Genomic DNA, 25,045 nt, shown 5'->3' on the forward strand with positions numbered 1-25,045 from the left:
AAATAGTTAGAAATCCATTATAAGACAAAGTGGGAGTTAATGATTCCTCCATCGCTTCAATACAAGGTTATATCAAAGTTCAGGCCAAATGTTTTCACACATCAGTTATTTATTCAATATTCAATACCAACAATACCATTATTTTTAAAATAACAAAACACCAGGAAGCTAGAACTGCTAGAACAGTTTTGTGTTCACGCAACCTAGTCCATAAACTGGATGGAGTTCAAGCTTCCTAGCGTTTTGTTTTAGTTTTTAAAGGTTTTAGACCACATGCTGCAAATAAGGAGAAGAGATGCTTGTTATTTTGATGATTACATTTACAAGGAACAGGTTGAGAAATGCAACAAAAAGAATCTTGAAAATTGCTATCATCTAGAGGGTACAGTGATTTTAGAGTGACTAAAAGTGTATGTTTTCTTAATGCACAGTAATTTTCGATTTAGGTATTGTTTTTGAGATACAGGTGCTTTGCAGTGACGCATACTAAGGAGATGCCCTGTGTATGTCCTTGTGAATGTATCTTCTCTGAAATGCAACCTTTGTTTTTACCTAAAAAGTGTGCAATGTAGTATTTTCAAGGTAGAAAAGCAAAGGATCTGTGCAATAAAAGAATAGTTCATTTCATTATTCACTATTTGGGAGAAATTAAGAAGCTTAATTGTTTAAACACAGTTGTATTAATTAATATTAATCTGTAAATATAGATTTTCTTAAAATAGTCAAATATGAGACTAAATTATTGACTTTCCAGTGACTTATTAAATAGATATTATATATTTCTAACCTAGTATTACTTATTAGAAAAGCTTTCACTTATTATATTAGGTAAGAATTTATAATTTTGAATATATTTTGCATAGCTTAGTTGATTTCTCAATTGCACAAGTGTATATATGTACATATATATGAATAAACATAGTATGAATTTCTAGATTTACTATTGTAGACCAGAAACACAAACAAAAACATGTAATTTATTCCATATCCTACTTTTCTATTTATAGTCATCTTATATCAGTTAAGGCACAAAGTATACGGAGAAACAGTACAATTTTTCTGTACCATTTTAACTAAAAAATAAGATACACATTGGCAATTTAAAAAAATAGTATACATTTACGGTGATTTCCATATATATCTATGGATCTGTCTGTATTTGTTTACATTTCATCATCATCTATGTACTTTGAAGTGGCAATTATTAGAAGCCATATATTAATATTTAATTTATTAACAGGGTTCAGGTCCTAGATTAAATATCACGTCCAAATAGTGGGTTTGCTCCTCATTTCCCTCTTCCCCTCATATAGCAACTATGATGTCTCTTTATCACAGGTATCATGATGATGATGATTTGTGTGATTATATTTCCACTATATCTCCCTTGATGAATCAACCTAAGGGTAAAAAATTTTTATCTTTGTTTTTGGCTGTATTATCAAGCTGGTTGGTGTCATAAGGTCAGTAATTGATTTAAATAAAACCGTTGCTCACATAAATAAACTCCCTAACCAGAATCTGTGACAATTTATGATATAAAATATATTAGATAAATCTAAATCAGTCTCATTATTCAGGGTCAGTGTGGATATTTAGTTTAGCTGTTCTGGATTTTTATTTCTATTCAATAAAAATCAAATGACATTTTACAAACATCTCCCTCAGCTTACAAAGCTTACTATACATAACAATTTGTTATTTTGGCAAAATTTGTCAATGCAATACACATGCTGAAATAAACAAACAAAAGTATTAAGGCTTAGGATTATATTTCATGTTATTTTACATTAAACATCTTTTCTAATTTTACATAAAAAGTATTTTTAAAACTAATACAAATTAATAAAAATATAGAAAGTGCACAAGTACAAGTCTATGAATCTTTAAAAGTCATTCTCCATTAACTCACAATACAGGGAAGAGTCTATGCTAATATTTTCATTTATTGTTCTAAGTAGTTTTTCCTCTCCTGTGAAACTATATAGTAATCAATATGGATGTGGATTTGGTTTATAGTACTAGAGATTATCCATTGATGAATTATATATGTACTTATGCATATATATAGTGTGCTTATATATATGTAGTTATGTGCATGTAACTGTGAATGGATAACACATATTATAGATATACTGTAAGGCAGCATATGTATTTGAAATTTGTATCATAATTTAAATTTTTGTATTTGTTTAAAATACTTGATACTTTTTTATGAAATTCATTTTAGAATAATTTTTAATTGTTAGACCACCTTTCTTCTCTTTATTCAACTTAAGTGATCTCAATCAATATACAATCTCCACACAGCAACTGTTCCTCTTTCATAGGAAAGAATTGCCAGTGATGAGTAAGTATTCATTGACATGGTAGTGAAATAATGACTAGTTTAGATGACTTATTCTTACCCATTTTTTGAATAATCTGTATCTATGTATCTCCAATATTAACAGCTAAGTCCATTCCTTATTATTTGAACCTTAATGCTGTTCTTGTTTTCAGTTAAGGGATATGTGTTACCTACTATACAAAATCTATCAACATTTTCCTTTTTTGTCATTTATCATATGTTGCATCTTCTGCATCAGTGCAGGAAGAGGGGCAGCATTAAAGGCAACATGAGAGTGAAGAGTGTTCTGGGAGGTTATCAAGTCAACATCACATCACTTCCACCTGTCATTTGCCAGTGGTATCTTGCATGCCTCCCAATCTGGTTTTGCTGTTATAATAAAATATCTGAGACTGAGTAATTTACAAATAATGGAAATTTGTTTCTCACAGTTCTAGAGCCTGGGAAGTTCAAGAACTAGGTGTTTGTAGGTTTTGGGTCTGGTGAGGGCTGATGTCTGCTTTTAAGATTCTGTCTTGAATGCTGTGTTCTTACAAGGCAGAAGGAAAGGAGGACAAAAGGGTCTAGCCAATTGTCTCCAACCCTTTAATAAGGCACTAATTTCATCCATGAGGGCTCTCCCTTCACGGCCTAATCACCTTCTAAAACACCAGCCTCTTAATACTGCTGCACTGGGGATTGAGTTTCAACGTGAATTTTGTAGGGAGCGCAAACATTCAAACTATAGCAGCATGCTACTATATATAGTTTGTTTGTTTGCTTCTTTTGTACTCATTTTTATTACCATACAGCAAAGGGTACCATGAACCATGAAGGAAGAATTATCTTGACATTTTTAGGGCTGGGTAATATAATATTTTGATTCATCAAAATAGTTTTTCAATATTGAGCGTATATTAGGTATTTATACACAGAGCTACATCAATAAATAAGCAAAGAGCTTACTCTATTATTGGAGACAGGAAATAATATGCACATATTAAACAAAATGACTTAAATGTACATTAATGCTATTAGTAAACATGGGAGAGGCTAAAATCATAGAAAATTGTGAGAGTGTCTAATGTAGTAGAGTGGTCAAAGTAACTTTCATGTTTAAATTTTGAGCTGAGCTTTGAATGACAAGAAAGAAGTAATCATGAAATTTTGGAGGATGAGCATTGAATACATGGGGATTAAAGAAGATATGTAATGATGCATTACATTTTCTGAAAAATAAAACTATAGTAGTTAGTAGGGCAGAGAACCTGAGAAGTGATCAAGGAGGACAATAGGAATCAGATAACATAGTTATTTTAAATTTGTTTCTCAGTAAGATATAAACTTCATCTAATATATGTATTTGCAGTCAGAAAATGGGGTTTGGATTTTAAAAAAGACAAAATAACAAGATGTAGGTTTTGGGAAAAGCTGTGACATTACCTCATATATCTATATCTATCTACATCTATATCTCTATATATACACGTGTGATACGTGTGTATGTATGTACATATGAATGAGTTAGATGCAAGTCAAGTGTCAAGTGTAGAGATGAATCAGGACATTCTTGGAATAATTTGTCCGTGTGATAATGTATATTTAAAATGCTGACTTACAGAATACAACAGTGCTGAAAAATATCCAAATTATTTATACACCTAATTAATTGTGATTTTTACTGCAAAGAGTTTTAAATGATAGTACTGTAGCAATATTTAAATAAAAATTTGTTTAACAATTTTAATATTCAAAAAAGACATTAAAAGTATTGCCTATGTTCTAATATTATACTGCCCATTGAAGCTATGATTTAAAGTTATATATCATGATATAAGATGATGTTTATATCTCACTGAAAGGCAGATTTTAAAATAACCTGTATATGTATACTTCTATTTAAATATAATTGTATGCCACTTTTGCCTGTGCTAATATTATTTTCCCCAAATCCCCCTTAAGTGGAAAAGAAGGAATAAAGAGAAATATTAACTTATGAATTACAAAGAATTAGTGAGTTTGGTTCCCAATTAGAAGAGGGCATGAATAACTGAACATATATCAAGGCTTGCTGAAATATTATAGTAATTAAATTGATTAGCATTAAAATAATAATAAGAAATTAGAAACTGTACTACACAATAAAAATATAATAACTTGTGGAATTGATATTTCAACTGATAAGTAAATAATTTTGAGAGACAAGTAGTTATCCAGATTTTTTTAAACGTAGGTTCCTAGTTTACAATACATGCAACAATAAATTAGAGGTTCTTCCAAAATGTAAGAACAAAACTTGAAATATGTGAAAAAATGTAAAAGAAAAGCTATAATTAGGGAAGGTTTTCTTAAGACAGAAAAATGCAAACTACAAAGAAAAAGTTCAAAATTGTGAATAAATTAATACTAAATGTTTTAATAGCAAAGTAACCATGTGATATTCTGAACAAAGTAAACTGAGAAATCATAGAGAAACATTGCTACAAATTGTCTTAAGCCATTTGTGTTTCTAAAAAAGAACACCTGAGGCTTGGTAATTTATACAGAAAAGAGGTTTATTTGTTTCATAGTTCTATAGGTTGTATAAGAAGCATGGCTGTGTAAGAACCCATAGTTCCATGGGCTGTATAAGAAGCATGGTACCACCACCTGCTTTTGGTGAGGGCTTCAGGGATCCTCCTCTCACAGCAGAAGGTGAAGGGGAGCAGGTATCACAGGGTGAAAAAAAGGAAGCAAGAGAGAGGAGGGATATGCCTGATTCTTTTAACAACTGGATCTCATGGGAACTTGGAGTGAGAGCACACTCAATACCACAAAGACAGCACCAAATCATTCATGAGTGATCTGCCCCCATGATCCATATTCCTCCCAGCAGGCCCTACTTCTAACAATGGGGATCAAATTTGAACATGAGATTTGGAGGCGATGAATATCTAAACTATATTTAAAAATTCCAAAAATAAATAAAATGCAGTGATTCAAGACAAATTTTTAAAAAGCAAATGATTCTATCACAATTTGAGCAAACTTGGGCAAAACCTATGATCGGACGTTTTCTAGAAAAACCACAACACAGACAACTCGCTATTAACCAGTTGTCAAGGAAATTCCAATTCATCTACATGAGATACCATTTTAAATTTGGATTACTGAAGCAGTGGCAACTTTCATACATGGTTGATAATGTTGACATTTGTAAAACAACTTAGAGTGGCAATTGGGAGAGGTCATCCAAAGATGGAATGAATATACTCTACCCTATCCTAAGCAACATGGCAGGAAAAAAGGATTCCCTGAGATGCATCCCTAATCTTCACAGCATGAACAACAGAATTTCTACCTGAATGACATTAAAATACATGTAAAAAAGAATTCCAACAGGGCTTTTAGAAGAGATTAAGAGGCAGGATATTATTTTTTTTATGGAAGAGCAAGAATTAAATTAAAGCCAAGACACTGGTGAAAACACAAAACATGTTAAGGGACAGTCCCTACCAGATATCCTGACCTATTATTATGTTGTATTTTCTTAAACCAGTAGTTTTATATCTATCAGGGGATGTACGTTACCTCAAAATGTCAGTAACAGCACTGTTGTTAATTTAAAAAGCACGGGTAGGAAAAAAGTGTCAAAGAAATATATGCTAATATAATTGATAAATATGTTGTGATCTATTCATATAATGGAAAATTACAGAGCTGGGAAAATGAAAAAATGGAGGAAATAAAGTTGCAAGCATCTGTGTAGACGGATCTTAAACAAAATTTTTAGAATAAAATAGATACCAGAATCTCTGGGACAAAGTCCAGGCAGTGTTAAAAGGGTAATTTGCAGCCCATGTCAAATACTTAGAAAGATCTTAAGTTAACAATCTAACATCACAACTAAAAGAAATAGAGAAGCAAAAGCAAACAAATAACAAAACTAGCAGAAGACAGGAAATAACCAAAATCAGAGCTGAAATGAAAGAGCCGGAGACACCAAAACCATTCAAAAGATCAAGGAATACAGGAGCTGGGTTTTTTTAATTGAAAAAATTAATAAAATAGACCACTAACTGAGAAAAAAGAGAGAAGATTCAAATAAATTTAATCAGAAACTACAAGGAGGATATTACCGCTTACCCAACAGCAATACAAATAGCCATCAGAGACTATTATGAACACATCTACGCACATAAACTAGAAAACCCAAAAGAAATGGAAAAATTCCTTGACACAAACAACTTCTCAAGACTAAACCAAGAAGGAACTGAATCCCTGAACAGAGCTATAATGAGCCCTGAATTTGAGACCATAATAAATAGCTCATGAACAAAAAGAAAGCCCAAGACCAGACAGATTCAGTGCTGAATTCTACCAGATGTACAAAGAAGAGCTGGTGCCATTCCTAATGAAACTATTCCAAAGAATTGAGGAGGAGGAACTCCTCCCTAACTCATTCAATGGACAGCATCATTCTGATACCAAAATCTGGCAGAGATATAAAAACAATAAAATAAAAACTTCAGGCCAATATTCTTGATAACCATCAATGTAAAATCCTCAACAAAATACTGGTAAACCAAATCCAGCAGCACATCAAAAAACTTATCCAGCACTATCAAGGAGGCTTTATCCCCAGGATGCAAGGTTAGTTCAATATAAGCAATTCAATGAATATAATTCATCACAGAAACAGAATTAAAGACAAAAACCACATAATGATCTCAATTGATACAAAGGCTTTCAATAAAATTCATCATCCATTCATGTTAAAAACTCTCAGTAAATTAGATATTGAAGGAACATAGATGAAAATAATAAGAGCCATCTATGACAAGCCCACAGCCAACATCATATTGAATGGGCAAAAATTGGAAGAATTCCCCTTAAAACTGGCACAAGACAAGGATGCCCTCTCTCTCCACTTCTATTCAACATAGTATTGGAAGTTGTGGCTCAGGCAATCAGGCAAGAGAAAGAAATAAAGGCATTCACATATGTACAAAGGAAGTAAAACAATCCATGTTTGTAGATGACATGATCCAATATCGAGAAATACCCATAGTCTCAGCTAAAAAGCTTCTTAAGTTGATAAACAATTTCAGCAAAGTTTCAGGGTAAAAAATCACTGTGCAAATATCACAAGCATCCCTATGCACCAAAAACAGTCAAGCCAAGAGTCAAATTAGGAATAAACTCCCATTCACACTTGTCACAAAAAAGAATGAAATACCTACAAATACAGATAACTAGAGAGGTGAAAGATCTCTACAAGCAACGCTACAAACCACTGCTCAAGGAAATCAGAGATGACACGAACAAATAGAAAAACATCCCATGCTTATGGATAAGAAAAAATAAATGTTGTTAAAATGGCCATACTGCCAAAAACAATTCATGAATTACATGCTATGTCTATTAAACTGCCATTGATATTCTTCACAGATGTAGTAAAAACTATTTTAAAATGTATATGGAATAAAAAAGAGCCCAAATAGTTAAGGAAATCCTAAGCAAAAAGAATGAAAATGGAGACATTATGATACTTGACTACAAACTATATAAAAGGGCTATAATAACCAAAACAGCATGGTACTGGTACAAAAACAGACACATAGACCAATAGAACAGAATAAAGAACCCAGAAATAAGGCCACATGCCTACAACTACCTGATCTTCCAAAAACTTGACAAAAACAAGCAACGGGGAAAGGATTCCCTATCCAATACATGGTGCTGGGATAACTGGCTAGCCATACATAGAAAATTGAAACTGGACCCCTTTCTTACACCATATACAAAAATTAACTCAAAATGGTTAAAGACTCAAATGTAAAACCCCAAACTATTAAAAAAATCCTGGAAGACAATCTAAGCAGTACCATTCAGAAGATAGTCATGGGTAAAGATTTCTTGATGTAGATGCCAAAAGCAATTTCAACAAAAGCAAAAATTGACAGATGAAATCTAATTAAACTAAAGAGCTTCTTCAGAGCAAAGAAAACTATCAACAGAGTAAACAGGCAATCTACAGAATGGGAGAAAATTTTTCACACTATACACCCAACAAAGGTTGAATATCTAGTCTCTATAAGGAACTTCAATAAATTTACAAGAAGAAAACAAGCAACCCATCAAAAATGGACAAAGGGCATGAACAGACACTTTTCAAAAGAAGACATACATGCAGCCACTAAGCATATGAAAAAAAAAATCAACATCACTGATCATTAGAGAAAAGAGAAACAAAACCACAATAAGATATCATGTCACACGGGTCAGAATGGCTATTATTAAAAAGTCAAAAAATAACATGCTGATAGGGTCGTGGAGAAAAAGGAATGCTTATACACCTTTGATGGGAATTGGAATTAGTTCACCCATTGTGGAAGACAGTGTGAGGATTCCAGAAAGACCTAAAGACAGAAGTACCATTTGACTCAGCAATCCCATTACTGGGCATATACTCAAAGAAAAATAAGTCATTCCATTATAAAGACATGTGCATGGGTATGTTCATTGCAGCACTATTCACAGTAGCGAAGACATGGAATCAAGCTAAATGCCCATCAATGGTAGACTGAATAAAGAAAATGTGGTACATGTATACCATGGAACACTATGCAGCCATAAAAAATTTTGAGATCATGTCCTTTCAAGGGACATGTTTGGAGCTGTAGGCCATTATCCTTAGTGAAAATGCAAGAACTGAAACCAAATATCGCATGTTCTTGCTTATAAGTGGAAACTAAATGATGAGAACACACAGACACATAAAGGGGAACAACACACCCTGGGCCCTATCAGAGGGTAAAGGGTGGGAGGAGGAAGAGGATTAGGAAAAATAACTAATAGGTACTAGGCTTAATACCTGGGTGATAAAATAATCTCTACAACAAACCCTTATGACAAAAATTTTCCTAGGTAACAAACCTGCACCTGTACCCCTGAACTTAAAATAAAAGATAAAAACAAAGAAAAAAAAAGACATAAGGGCAGGTTACATTTTTTTAAAGTTGGAAAATTCACAAAAGACCATTGCTTTTAGAATCATAAGTTATTTTTAAAATTTAAAAATATTTAACTGAAATTTAAATAGTTATTTTGGAATAGGAGGAAGGATATTCTTAAAGGGAGGGAGGCACTGGCAGTGTTCTCTTTATCCACCTGTGTGGTGTTTTCACTGAGAATTTTTAATCGTGTTAGAAACATATTTACATTTTATAAACTTTATTGTGTGAATTTTATACAATAAAATATAACTAGTAAGTTGTTAATAGCTATTTATTTTAGTAAAAATACTGTATTCATAGTCACTGTGAAATTTATTTTCTGTATATCAACACTAAAATTTAAGTTTTAAAAATTTAAAATTACATTGGGTTTTAAATATAAAAATAAAATGTAAGATAAGTTAAAATACAAAATTATATGGGAATATTGGAGACATATTTCATGTAAATATATTTTTCTATTTTTAACTTATCTTTGATGATTGAAAATAAATTATAATTTCTCTTTGAAAACTTTGAATAGCTCTTAATCTTTAACAATGTTGCAAAAATACACACAAATACACACACACTATCTTTTTATTAATTTAAAATACACCTAATTTTAGTCTCTTTAGTTGTGATGCATTCAATTATTTATGTAATACAATTTATTATTAAGAATCTAAAAGCATTTTATGGTTATTAAAATATCTTAAGCTTTTAAATATTTCATATTTGCATTGTGCTCTAATATAATTCATTTAACATTGTTTTATTTCTTGACTCTCTGCTTTAGAATTGAATTTGTTTTATAACTTTACAACCATAATAATAATAAAACACAGAGAAACAAATAATAATTCATTTTGAGAGCATCTATTCAGAAAATTGCTACATCTTTGAACTTTAAAACAATATCATATATTTGATGTAGTAATTGATAAACTATGCTAAGATAGTAAATATTTATTTCAGGAGGTGTTTTACATTTTTATTCATTTCTTACAGAGAAAAAAAACCACTTTTTAACTGCATCTTATGCAAAACACTTCTGTAAACAGTACACCAAAGATTATGAAATAGGAACATGTAACTTTTGAACAAATAACTATCCTAAGGCTATGAATGAGAGGCAGAATAGTACGTGGAATATTTTAAATAAGTTATATATGAGAAGCAGAGTGCAAATATTGAACAGGAGATGAAAGTAGAGTCAGAAGTTGCAGCCTTCGGATTTGATAGTTTGATGGTTGTATTTGTCAGGGTTCTCCAGAGGAAAAAAGAAAAAGAAAAAGAAAGAGAAAAAAAGAAAAAAGAAAAAGAAAAAAATTGCGTGCGCGCGCGTGTGTGTGTGTGTGTGTGTGTGTGTGTGCGTGTGTGTGTTGGGGAAGGATGGAAGAAAGATTAACTGTATAAGTTATTATTTTTGGTCGTTTTCCAGGGTTCTTCAATGAGGAAACCCAGCCTCCCCTTTGCTTCATTCAAGGGGTTCTGGCTCTGTAAACTGGTTCAAATCTGAACACTGAAAGTCTGCGACTCTCTGTTTTATCATTTGTGTTAGACTTCTGTTTGCTTGGCCTAAAAGTTTTCTGCTCGTACAGATAAAGTACAAATTTAGGAGTCTTCCTATTTTTCTCATTTCCCGGAATGCCTAACTGGCCAATGCCAGGTCTATGGGTGAGACAATTTTGATAGCTTTTTTGACTTCGTTGTCCATCACAGTAACCACACTCACATTAACTTTGGAGGTTGGGGGCTGCCACTTGGCCCCTGGCCTTCCAATGTCTAATTATTGAAGTTAGGTTTTCTAATTAAGTGTTTCCAGTTTTTATTGCAGGGTCTGGCCTACATAGAAGAGTGATCACTGAACTCATTAAGGATGTTGGGGTCCCCTCACCAATTTATTTATCAAAGTATTCATGAAATTATGTCTTCTGGGCCCTCCCAGTGTGGATGAATATGTCTTAAATAACAAACTCAATTTTAACATTATTCTTTTTCTAAGCTTTTGAGTCCTCTCCTCCATATTAAATCAATGGAGATAGGACATTCTTTTCTTTTCTTTTCTTTTTTTTTTTTGAGACAGAGTCTTGCTCTGTCGCCCAGGCTGGAGTGATGGAGGTTCTTCGGTGACCCCTTTATACTTGGCTATCTCACTTTTTTCCACCTCCAATCTGAGGGTATAAATCCCACATTTCCGGAGGGAAAGGGAATGGCCTCCCCTAAGGCAGTTACCTTGTAAGACAATTCTGATTCTTCTTAGAACCAGCACCTATCATTCCTCCTTGCTTCGAGAAGTATAAGTAGACTGAAGTATCAGCAAGTACCTAAACGCGAGTTACAAAGCATGACCCATCAAGAGTATGCTAACTCCAAAAAAATCTATGTGAGTTTTTAAAGTTCTACAAGCAAATTCTGGAGAAAAAGTGTCGGAATGGATATAAATGATTAGGATAATGGTGGAAAGAACACAAAGTTGAATCATTTTGAATGTATTGATATGTCCTCACTGAGCAGAGAATCTGCATTTACTGTTGAAGCTATAGGAGTTAGTAAGGGCTCTGACAGTTTAGTTGGCTGTCCGAAATATGTAACAAAAGATGACCCATCTTGAGCTAATTGAAAATGCCCAATCTGGGCTGGGCTCTGTGGCTCACGCCTGTAATCCCAGCACTTTGGGAGGCCAAGACAGGCGGATCACTTGAGGTCAGGAGTTCGAGACCAGCATGGCCAACATGGTGACACTCCATCTCTACTAAAAATACAAAAATTAGCTGGGGGTGGTGGCGGGCGCCTGTAATCCCTCAGCCTCAGGAGGCTGAGGCAGAAGAATCACTTGAACCCGGGAGGCGTAGGTTGCAGTGAGCCGAGATCGTGCCACTGCATCCAGCTTGCACACTGGAAGAGTGGACACTGCAGTAGAGCCTTGGAAAGTTTGCGTCATGTGCAGGGGGCAGGAGCCTGGCCTCTCCTTTTCCAGGGTGGTACCCGGGATTCAATCTGTAAGGCAGGAAACCGGCTTGCAGGACTCTCACTTTGCTGAGTCCCTGTTTTCCTTTTTTTTTTTTTTTTCCTTTTCAGCTAAACGTTCAAATTTTTTTCCACCCTTCAAAATGTCTGCAGGCCTAATTTTTCATGGTCATTTGAGAAGGACCCCACTTTTAGCTGAACTAAGGAGAAACTCCTACAACAAAAGGATACTACTATGGGTGGTGAGACAGCTAAACCCAGTCCGGGAGAGGCTACTTCTCAGATGATCCGCCTGCCTCGGCCTCCCAGAGTGCTGGGATTACAGGCGTGAGACACCACGCCCGGCCTGAGAAAAATATATTATGCCTTCCATGTGTATTAGGATCCTATAAACATGAGTTAAACAGCACAAGCTGCAAAAGTTAAGAACTAATGTCTTGAAGTAATTCTGACCAACTGGATAACGGCAATAATGGTAAACCATTCCATATCCACTTGATAACAGTAAATAAAATCTTCTACCGTTATCAAGGAAAGATATTTTGTTCCAACACTATCATTTCAAAACAGAAATAGGGAAACATCAGGGATTATATTTAGCTAATTTATAAGCACCAAGACCTGGAATACTACCTCAGCATCATTTGAAGTCTGTTGGAAAGGGATACACTGGATCAGAGTTCTGGAAGACATCGGATTCAAAGATGTTTTCCATAAAAGAGCCACATAACAAGACTGGGTAGAATTTTAATTGCCTAAGCTAGGATTACATAGACTAAAAATAGCATAAACTATAATTGAATTTAAGAAAGTAGTGTTAATTTACCAGGACAGAATTTTCAAGACACAATTGAAATAAAACCTAGATATTGAATATTCTTTGTAGAGGACAGAAAATGAAAAGAGGTTCCACATTAAAAAACAAAACCACAAAAACTTTCATTTTCTCAGTTGGAAACTGTATAATGTCTGCTTCTTAAAAACAATTTGGGAAACTCTTTGAGTGGAACACTTTAATCAAGTTCACCACATAGACTCATTTGTTAGGCTAATGGTAAATTATATTTAAATTATTATATTTTGAGTCCAAACCAGAGTAAGAACTGTAGATAGTGGGTGTTCATGAATGCAGCTGTGAGGAAGTGTGCATAACAGCAGAAAGACAATGTCGACGTCCATATATACATACACACTTTCCTAAAGTGAATTATGAGAGTAGCTATGTATAGAGTAAATATTTATTGCATTAAAGAGTACATGCAAAGTGTTTATTTTGCTGGAAAGCATTGGACAAATAAGAAACAGTTGAATACTCAGTATCATTCTCTTATCAATGAGATTATCATGTAAACAAAGATATTCTTTTCTTCCAAGAAGAGAAGGAAAATGGGAAGCATTCCTTGTGTCTGGAGTCACATATAATTATTACACAGTGATATAATGCCAAAGCAATAACACTAAATAAAAACAAAAACCAAACATAAAATAGAACATTCTCTCCTTACACTAATTTCTCACAGAATACATTTGTAGATTGTGTATTGCTGTATCCCCGCCACCCCCCCAACACCCCCAGCCGGGGAATAACTTAAAGAAAACTTATGTAATTATTCAGATCATGAAATGCTCTTTGTGTCACATAGAAACTTGTTTCTCTTGTTTAAAAAATATGATATAAAGGCAAGTTATGAGCCTAAATTGCTGCTTTCATATTCTTATTTTCAAACATTTCTTAAAATGTGAATTCATTGATTTATATAAGAAAATTTGTTAAATCAAGCAAAATTGATTTGAAAATGGATCAGACTCTTATCTTGGGAATGTGATTTTGTTCAAGGCAAGGGATTTGTTCCCTGAGGTTTACGTTTGGAGGATTTCTCAACCAAAGTCTAATCTTCCATTGGGGGATAAACTCCTGCAGGTCCATGACTGTGCCTTGTGCTTATTCAGATCCCAAATGTTCTTTGTATTGCCTAACAAGACATGAATATCATCTAGCAAACTTACAAGATAATTTACTAATTTGAAGTTAACGTACCGAGATATCACCATTTCTAAAGCGATATGATACATTATTTTATTTAATTAGAACAGTTGATGGTATCAGTAATGATATGACACTTGACTCTTGAAAAATACAAGGGTTAGGATGCCATCCCCCCTACTCCCTCATAGTGGAAAATTTGGTTGTAACTTCAACTCCCTCCAAAACTTAACCACTAATAGTTGACTCTGGACAAAAGTAAACAATCAGTTAACAAATATTTTGTATCCTGTATGTATTATATAAGGTATTTGTATGACCAAGTAAGTTAGAGGGAAGAAAATGTATCTATTATTTAAGTAGAAGTGGACCATCATAAGGGTCTTTTTTCTGAATGTCTTCACTTTGAATAGGCTGAAGGGTGGGGGAGGGACTGGTCTTGCTGTCAGGGGAGGCAGAGGCAGAAAATGTGGTAGAGATACAAGGCGAGGCAGAAAATGTGGTAGAGATAGAAGGCGAGGCAGAAGACGTAGGCATATTTGGTGTAACTTTTTTTGAAAAAATCCATGTAGAAATGAATTTGTGCAGTTCAAACTTTTGTTGTTCAAAGGTCCACTGTATTTGAAATAATTATCAGAAAACACACTTTGAGGGGTTGTTAGGACAAGGTCATTTTGGTTGCAGGAAACACAGCTCAATGTTTTTTGAAAAAACTAGACTTCCAATGCTTCGAGGAATGTGAAAAGCATTTCTCTTCAGCTATAGAGAAGCCTCACACATTTTTCATATTTTTTATTTAGAAAAGACAGACAAATTGTCTCCGTGTATTACTGTACTACCCATTATTTTACTCCAATTGGACCCCACATTAATCCAGCTTTTTGAGGCTAGAAGAGACAATTTTAGACACTGTGTTGATTGTAATCATATAAATTTTATTCTCACTCCCCTAAATAAGATGGTTTCCTATGTAATTACCTTTTGCTTTTTCTCAATAATATAAAATATTATCCTGAATGCATCTTCTGTAACATGAGAAATTCAAGCTTGGTTTACTTGTACTTTATTTTCTTGCCTTAAGTTGAGATATTTAGGTCTGTAAACAAAGGAAAATTGTGTTGGATAACTGTACATTAAAAATATAGGTAATTTTGTTAGGTTATTAAGATTACCTGACAAACATAACCTACGTACCTAACCTACCTACCTAACCTAACCTACCTAACCTAAAAATGTTAGGTAAAAATTTTAATTACCTAACATTTATCAGTCATAACTGTCTTAATCTCCTTTATTTTAATGTATTTAAGTATAAGAAGATCCACACAACTGGCTAAACTCATATAACCTTTTTAAGATCTGTATTTCAATTATTGCTATTATTGCTGATACTTTTGTTGTACTGTTTGTCTTGTGACATGGGTAATTAAACATCAACACGTTCTATATATTTTAACATGCTTTGGATAAATTTCAAACTTTCTACATTTTACTCACATTTCTCTCATGGCCTTCATAGAAAGTGGTAACAAATGTGACAGTGGAAATGAGAGCTGAAAGACACCAATACATAGCTGAAAATATATTTTTCTGAGTTTCAATAAAGTGCAGGATGTCTCTTGACAAAAATATTTTCAGTCATCTCTGTATTAAGCAATAGACTAGTCAATCAATCGGAAGATGACATTGTGTCATAGAAATGTAGTCTAGGGAACTGTGATATAGAACCTTATATCGATTTTAATCATACATATTTTTAAATGTGAATTTTGTTACCATTATGTTTTGGAAAACATACAAGCAAACAATGTGGGGTTATCTTATAACATAGAATATCACAGAAAGAAATAACAAAGAAAGAAAAAATATATATGTGTGATGAGAAGTATCTCCAAATGGGCCATCAATAATATATATACTAACTTATTTGAGTCAAATAAAATATTTCATTTAGCAAGATTTTGACCTATAATAGCAGTTAGTAGTTTAAAATACATTGGCTATAATGTGAAATCTTGACACTTCAGAAAACATTGAGTTGGATACAATGGATTTAATAAACAAACATTGCTCTTTCTATTTGTATTTGCATATATATATATATGTGTTCATATTTAGTATTACATGCATACATTTATCGATATACTACATTATATGTACATATTGGAAATGCATATATATTAATGTATACAATAAAACATTCAAATCTACAAAACGAGATTATTGACATTTGATGTATCTTTTCAAAATTGTTATGATAGTCGTGTCAGAGGTTATGAATAAAAATAAACCTAATATCAATCTATACACCAGCTTCAAGTACACATAATGGAGCCTAACACAAATAATTTATATTATGATAATTCATTGTGTGGTTTCCTCAAGCTGATAGATGTCAACACTGCTTTCCTATAACTATGCAGATAAAACTGGGTATCAGATGTCTTATTGTGTAATTACAGTAGCAAAAGAAAACAGCACACTTGTAATTATAATTGTGGTGTCATATACACATTTCATTTAATGTTACACATTGTTATATGTTAAATAGTTTTAAAATGGCTTGCATCAGCAGTAACATAGTCTGGCTAACGATGTAATTTTAAACGGTAAGTGAGAAGTATTCATTGTTCCTGTTGAACTTATCCAACAATTAGTACACCATAGATAGTGTCTTTACCATGGTCCCATGATGGCAGTAGATTGAGAAGTGAGATCTTCTGTTTGCCATGAAGAGAAATCTATTTTTTATGTTCTTTTTATGAAACGTGAACAAGCATGGTCAGTCTCTTCACTGAGTTATATCTAAACCAAAAGCCAAATTTAAGAAAATAACTAATTAATAGAATTAGTGTATTTTTGAAAATACATACGATTCATAACTCACTGCTATAATTTTTTCTGTCTTTACAGTCCTTTCATGTCTAACAACAAACAACACTGACCAAAAGCACACATAAAATTGCCTTTCTCTCTTTCCTAGCTTCCCTTTCTCCCTCCCTAACACCAGTCTCTCTGTGATGTGGACCAATGCAGTTTTCTTTCTAATCAATTCCCCCTATTGGTGGATGTCTTGGCCTTTCAGGCTTCTATAATAAAATACCTTGGACTGGGTAATTAATACAATAATAGAAATGTATTTCTCACAGTTTTGGAGGCTGAGAAGTTCAAGATCAAAGCACCAGTAGATTAACTCAGTGAGTAATGAAGGTTTCAAAGATGATGTGATGCCTATTATTGCACCCTCACTTGGCGATAGCACGAAAAGGGCACTAATCCCATTAAAGTGGGTGGATCCTTCGTGACTCAGTCAAATCCCCAAAGGCCCCACCTATCAATATTATCACATTGGGTATTAGGTTCCAACTTATAGACGTTGGGGAGACATCAGCATTCAGACCATAGCAAGGGCCTATCCATTTTCTGATGTGGCATTACAAATGTCTAGGAGCTGCTCTGTTAACCTCTACTCTTCTGAACTAGGCAAGAGTGAGAAAGCAAAGATTCTTTATTAGAATGAGAGAAAGTAAAAAGTGGGACAACCTATATATTAAATTATGTTACTCTTTTAATATATAAACATTTTGATATTACTCTTATATTTATATTACACATATTTATATATTTATATATAATATAAATAAATAAATATACACATATAAATATATATGCATATGTAATGTATATATAATATATATAAATTACTCATATTACTATTTAGACCACTCATGTTTATATGAGTAATGTAAAATGTATATAATTATCAATATATGAATAATGGGATATGTATATAATTATCAATATATGAATAATGGGATATTGTAAATGAACAGTGAAGGAAAGACTCAGTGTTAAGAGAGGAAATACTAATGTTTAGTAATTAATTTCAAACTTCAAATTTTTTAGTTTAGTAATTAACTTCAAACTTCAAATTTCTTAGGTAGTTTTCTTACAACTATATACTCAAAAAATAAAAAGAAAAAGAAATAGGACAAAATAAGTCTAGAGAATTAATAAATGCTTTTTGGTGTTTGTTTCCTACCACAATTATGTGTCTCTCATCTTTTTGATATATTTAGCTCTAAATTCTTTCCTCTTTTCAGAAGTTTGCATTTTTAATTGGGTTTTCAGCACAAATATTTTAAAAAGAAGTTTACTGATCATTGTGAAGTAATTGTTACCTATGTGCTGACAATCTTCAAATTCACATTTTAATCCAGATGCCTTTTCTGATTACAAAGCCTAAGAAATTTCTTCTCATTCATGCTTCAGAAGAACACAAAAATTCAAAATGAATAAAAATTAATTTATTATACCATCAATCCAAGCATTAAATTTATATTTCTTAATTCCAGTATTGGCAGCACCACTCATCAAGTTACCCAAATTAGAAAACCTGAGCAGAAAAATTAAAAAAAATTAAAGCCAGAAAATATTAAATTTCTAAAAAAAATCATGAAACTTAAAAATCAGAAAACTCTCTTCTTTCTTTCACCAATATCAAATCAACCACAATATCACCTTAATCTATGACCTAAATATCTCTTGAATTTCTTCACTATTCCCAGTGTCTACCACTATCACCTTATTCTATTTATAATCATTTCACTCACCTGCTTCGTTACTTGTTTCTTATTTTCCTTAGTGTTTTGAAGACTGGAATCTTTAACATGCAATCCTCTCAGTTATGGTCTTTTTGTTTTCATCTCTATTTTACACCTCATCTCCACACTCCTCACATTCTAACTATATTATATTTTATTCATCGATTCATATTTGCTATAATTTATCTCAACTTAAGACCAATTTTCATGTCCTCATTACCCCAAAAAGAAAAGATAATACATACTGTGGAATTTTTCTTTGTTGCATGAACTAGGCTTACTCAGTTGCAAGTTTTCTTGGACTTTTATTATTTCTTGGTCTTTTTAGTTACATCACATAAATCTTCTTACTATGTCAGACATTTCCTCATTTTTAGAGTTATAAGATATAAGAATCTGGTTTGGACTTAGAAAGGAAAAAAGCTTTCAGCTTACTTTTTAGACCACCTTAGGTCTTTTCCAAAAATGGGTGAAAACATCCTATACCCTCCCACAGTTCAGCAGTGGACTCTTTTATTATGCTTAGGACAAAGATTCAAAATACCTCAGAATATTTTTATTTTTACATAGAGCAATCTTTCAGCATGTACTCCTTGGAAGCTTCTAGAAAAAGTAGCATTGTATCAGAATCTGCTATTTTGCTTATACTGTTTTTGTCCATGGCACTCTGCATGGACATTTTATAACATTCTCAATTTATAACATTCTTTGTGCTATGTTACTTTAAAAAGGCTTCCTTCTGAGTAGGTTTGGTAATGATGACTTAAAGTCCTTTTCATTTTTGTGATTCTAATGGTTACTTTTACTTCCATTGCCTCTGCACAATGGTTTTTTACATTTATTTTTGCACTTTTCAAATCATTCTGTTACCTATGCTGGGATTTATTTTTCTTGTATTCTTAAAACTTTAGTTCTCAGTTCAGTATCTGGCTTACTACCTTCAACTTAAAAAATCTCAATTTCATCTTTAAAAAAATACTATTCTGTTTCAGTAGGTATTAGATAAAAGAAATTTAAAATAAATGTGACATTTTGCAACTATATAAATGTTACAACTGGAATGACATTTAAGGGTTCCAGAACCTGGCTATTTTCTCAGGGGACCTTGTGTCTGTAATTCAGACACACTGATGCCAGACTGTGATGCTATGGTAGTTTCCTAGACCTATGACCTGCCTATAAATCTATCCTAAAACAGAGGCAAATGATCAATTTCCCTTGACTCAGTACTTAGTTCTTATGGAAGAGAGGGAAGTCAGGCTGAAGATAGGGCTGAAGTGGCATAATATCAAAACCAGCATAGGGATAAAAACTTCAGAGTTTTTAAAGCAAATTAAGACAAATAATATTCTTTAAAGTCATTTGTAGATAATGATCAAACAAAAAAGGATGCTACTATTAAATAGTGATCAGGGAGTGCTCAAGTTTAGTTTTCCAAAGATTTTTACCTTCCTAACATGAATGTCAGCATCTGCTTGTGCATAATAAATGTATTACATGTAAAAGGCCAGACAAAAGTCAATATTAAGGTGTTAAAGTTTAATTACTTAAATTTCTCCTAATATCAATTTTGCAACTATCTAGCACTCATCATCCTGCTGGGTTTGCTAGTATTGCTTGCATAAGACAAAAGCCTGCTGAAATCACTCTCCTTCAAAATACAGTATGATGTAGCTGAAGGAAATGAAACCCCATTTGTAAGTCTCAAATAGATGTTATCTCTCTGCCAGTATTACTAAAGCAAATATGAACTGCACTTCTGCTATGACTATTTAATCCCTCTACCAATATGGCATGTCTCTTAGTTGTTATACCAATTGCTTTGCAAACAGTGAATGGATTACTGCTTATAAATTTCTCCTGGCATGTCGAATTTCCAAATTAGGTACAAATTTTAACAAATGGGGTAAAACTATTGATAGGGTAACATTTTGTGCACTTTATAAATATTATAGCCTAAACTAAACATAATGATTTTTGAAAATTCAAATGAGTATAATTTTTAGAAAATTAGTTTTAAATCTAGAAGTAAAAGTATCTTCCAAGTAGAGAGATGTAATATTATATAAAATATCTTTTAAATAAATGTCCTTTTTTCAGTCCTATTGGTAAAAAAAAAATTCAATATTATTCATGTCTTTTTAAAACAATCCAACTGGCTTGTATAGCTTGCATTTATGTGTAAGCAAGGTTAAATTTAGCAGTAATTCAGGTTAATCTCAAGTACGTATATTGTGCATATGGCCCCATACTTGTAAACTTCTAAAATCACAGAACATGATATTTTAGGTTGCTTGAAACAGTTTGTAATAGAAAAGCCTTTTGCTCACAAAAGAGAGCATATCAGAAATTTTTTGAAAAGATATCCTTGACTTTTGCCACTTTTCCACCTTCTTAAGTCTTTCACATGCTCCATCTTTATTTTCATTATAACATTTTTCTTTACCTCCCCTTTGGCTTGTAACAAATCATTTTTGCATCCTGTATCTGTATCATTGAACAAGAATTTATCACGTACTTTCTATGTACAACCTAATATTTATTTTGCTATGGAATATGAAAGGTTGAAGAAAATACGACTTTTCAACTTGCCTCTGGATGCGAACAAACCCTAGTAGTTGAAACAATAACATTTCCAATATGTATTCCTCTTAAAGGGCTCAGAGGCTTAGAAGCTCTCAATTTCCTCTATAAGCAAGGTACCTTCACAGTGAAACTATTAACAGACAATTCCTTGTTTTGAGGGCAGCCCTGTACCCTGCATGATGTTTACCAGCATCCCTGGCTCCTACTCACCAGATACCAATAACAACCTTTCCCCTGAACAGTCGTGCCAATGTCTCCTGACATTGCCAAATGTCCCTGAGGGGAAAAATCAATCATATTTGAGAGCCATTCCTCTGTAACACCTCCTGTCTAGGGTCCAAAGCTCTCTTAATTCACTAAGCTTGTAGCTATTCTCTAGTGAGCCACACACTTCTCTCTGCATTAAGTGTAACGCTTATTAAGACTCAGCCAGCTCTTATAAAACTGTTCAAGCCAGTTTTACTGCTCTTTTCAATTATATGCATTAATTAAATTAAATAAGCACTTAAAAATCATTAGAAAAAAGAGTTCTATTAAGAAAATTGCATGCTTTGGAAATAATAAAGGTGAATCAGAATAATCACTGTCAAGGTAGTGTGAGACAAGTATAAGATGTAATTGAGGAAAAAAGATTATAAAACTCAAAGGATGATGAGACCAAACTATTACAAAAATGTACTTACATTCTCTCCCCACTGTAGGAAAATAAAATTAGCTGCTAAAAAAGTCTTCCGGGTATACAAGAAAGACAACAGGAAACTCGATTGAGAATAATCCCCCATACACAAAACAAAGGCTTTGGTCAGCATTGAGAGAATAAAATGTTTGTTTACATTTTAAGTGAAATTCAACGTTTATCTTTAATTTAGGAAATATATACTTAAACCAATTTTTCTTTTTCTTCTTTGTAAATTTTATTTTAAGTCCAGGGGTACATGTGCAGGTTTGTTGCACAGGTAAACTTGGATCATGGGAGTTTGGTAAAACAGATCATTTTATCACCCAGGTATTAAGCCTAGTACTCATTAGTTATTTTTCCTGATCCTTTTCCTCCGCCCACCTTTCACCCTCCTGATAGGCCCCAGTGTGTGTTGTTCCCCTCTATGTGTCCATGTGTCATCATCTTCTAGCCCCACTTTTAAGTGAGGACATGTGGTATTTTTTTTTTCTCCCTGCGTTAGTTGGCTAAGGATAATGGCTTACAGCTCCAACCAAGTCCCTGTGAAGGACAAGATCTCATCCTGTTTTATGACTACATAGTATCCCATGGTATATATGTACCACAATTTTTTAATCCAATCTATCATTGATGCGTATTTAGGTTGATTCCATGTCTTTGTTATTGTGAAAGGTGCTTCAATAAATATACCCATGCATGTGTCTTTATAATAGAATGATTTATATTCCTTTGGGTATACACTCAAATAATGGGATTGCTGGGTTGAAGGGTATTTCTGTCTTTAGGTCTTTGAGGAATCACCACATTGTCTTCCACAATAGTTGAACAAATTTATACAACCACCAACAGTGTGTAAGCATTCCTTTTTCTCCACAACCTTGCCAGCATCTGTTATTTTCTTACTTTTTAATAATAGCCATTCTTACTGGCATGGGACAATATCTTATTGTGGCTTTGACTTGCATTTCTCTAAGATCAGCGATGTTGAACTTTTCTTCATAAAATTGTTTGCTGCTTGCATGTCTTCTTTTGAAAAGGGCCTGTTCATGTTTTTTGCCAACTTTTTAATAGGTTGCATTGGTTTTGTTTTTTAAATGTTTAAGTTTATTGTATATGTTGTATATTAGACCTTTGCCAGATGCATAGTGTGCAAAAATTTTATCACATTGTGTAGGTTGTTTACTCTGTGGGCAATTTTTCCTTTTTTCTTTCCTTTTTTTTTTGCTATGCAGAATCTCTTTCTATTAATTAGATACTATTTGTCAATTTTTGCTTTTGTTGCAATTGCTTTTGGCATCTTCATTATGAAATTTTTGCCCGTGCCTATGTCCTGAATGGTACCGCCTAAGTTGTCTTCCAGGGTTTTTATAGTTTTGGGTTTTGAATTTAAGTAAGTCTTTAATCCATCTTGAGTTAATTTTTGTATATGGTATAAAAAGGAGTCCAGTTTTAATCTTCTGCATATGGCTATCCAGTTATCCCAGCACCATTTATTGAATAGGAAATCCTTTCTCTATTCCTTGTATTTGTCAGGTTTGTTGAAGGTCAGATAGCTGCAGGTGTGCAGTGTAATATCTGGATTCTCTATTCTGTTTCATTTGTCTATGTATCTGTTTTTGTACCAGTACCATGATGTTTTGGTTCCTATAGCCCTGTAGCATAGTTTGAAGTCAGATAGTGTGATGTCTCCAGCCCTGTTCTTTTTGCTTAGGATGCCTTGGCTATTCAGGCTCTCTTTTGGTTCCATATGTATTAAAAAAATTTTTTTTTTCTAGTTCTGTGAAGAATCTCAAAGGTAGTTATATTAGTCAGGGTTCTCTAGAGGGACAGAAGTAATAGGATAGATGAATATATAAAGGGGAGTTTATTAAGGAGTATTGACTCACAGGATCACAAGGTGAGGTCCCACAATAGGCCATCTGCAAGCTGAGGAGCAAGGAAGCCAATCTAAGTCCCAAAGCTGAAGAACTTGGAGTCTGATGCTTGAGGGCAGGAAGCATCCAGCAAGGGAGAAAGATGTAGGCCAGAAGACTAAACCAGTCTAGCCTTTCCACGTTCTTCTGCCTGCTTTAATTTTGGCGACTCTGGCAGCTGATTAGATTGTGCCCACACAGATTGAGGGTGGGTCTGCCATTCCCAGTCTACTGACTCAAATGTTAATTTCCTTTGCCAACACCCTCACAGACATACCCAGGAACAATACTTTGCATCCTTCAGTCCAATCAAGTTAACACTCAGTATTAACCATCACAGTAGTTTAATAGGAATAGCATTGAATCTATAAATTGTTTTGGACAGTATGACCACTTCAGCAATATTTATTCTTCCTATCCATGAACATTTGTTTGTGCCATCTTTGGTTTCTTTCAGCAGTGCTTTGTCGTTCTCCTTGTAGAGATCTTTCATCTCCCTTGTAAGCTCTAATCCTAGGTATTTTATGGTTTTGGTGGAAATTGTGAATGGGAGTTCATTCCTGATTTGAGTCTCAGCTTGACTGTTGTGGGTGTATAGGAATGCTTGTGATTTTGCACATTGATTTTGCATCCTAGGATTTTGCTGAAGTTGTTAATCAGCTTAAGAAGCTTTTGGGCTGAGACTATAGGGGCTTTTTTAGATACAGGATAATGTAATCTGCAAACAGGGATAGTTGTACTTCCTCTTTACCTATGTGGGTGCTCTTTGTTTATTTCTCTTGCCTGATTACCCTGGTCAGAACTTCCAATATTGTGTTGAATAGAAGTGATGATAGAGGGCATCCTTGTCTTTTGCTGGTTTTCAAGAGAAGTGCTTCCAGCTTTTGCCCATTAAATATGATGTTGACTGTGGGTTTGTCATAAATGGGCCTTATTATTTTTAGGTATGTTCCTTCAATACCTAGTTTATTGAGAGGTTTTTTTTTACACAAAAGGGTGT

General features: G+C 33.4%; 1 protein-coding gene and 1 long non-coding RNA gene across 2 annotated transcripts in view; both read right to left on the reverse strand.

The window, feature by feature from the left end:
- LOC112209227 (uncharacterized) overlaps nt 1-25,045 on the reverse strand; it is a 108,891-nt gene that overhangs the window by 25,928 nt on the left and 57,918 nt on the right. The window lies entirely within an intron of this gene.
- On the reverse strand, nt 16,302-20,523 carry LOC129141709 (uncharacterized). Its single transcript, XR_008544819.1, has 2 exons — nt 18,445-20,523; nt 16,302-17,068 (listed from the first exon to the last, which is right to left on the reverse strand). It is a non-coding gene; the product is annotated as an uncharacterized LOC129141709 (long non-coding RNA).

Source organism: Pan troglodytes, chromosome 4 (assembly GCF_028858775.2).
Source record: "Pan troglodytes isolate AG18354 chromosome 4, NHGRI_mPanTro3-v2.0_pri, whole genome shotgun sequence".
Classification (NCBI taxonomy): domain Eukaryota; kingdom Metazoa; phylum Chordata; class Mammalia; order Primates; family Hominidae; genus Pan; species Pan troglodytes.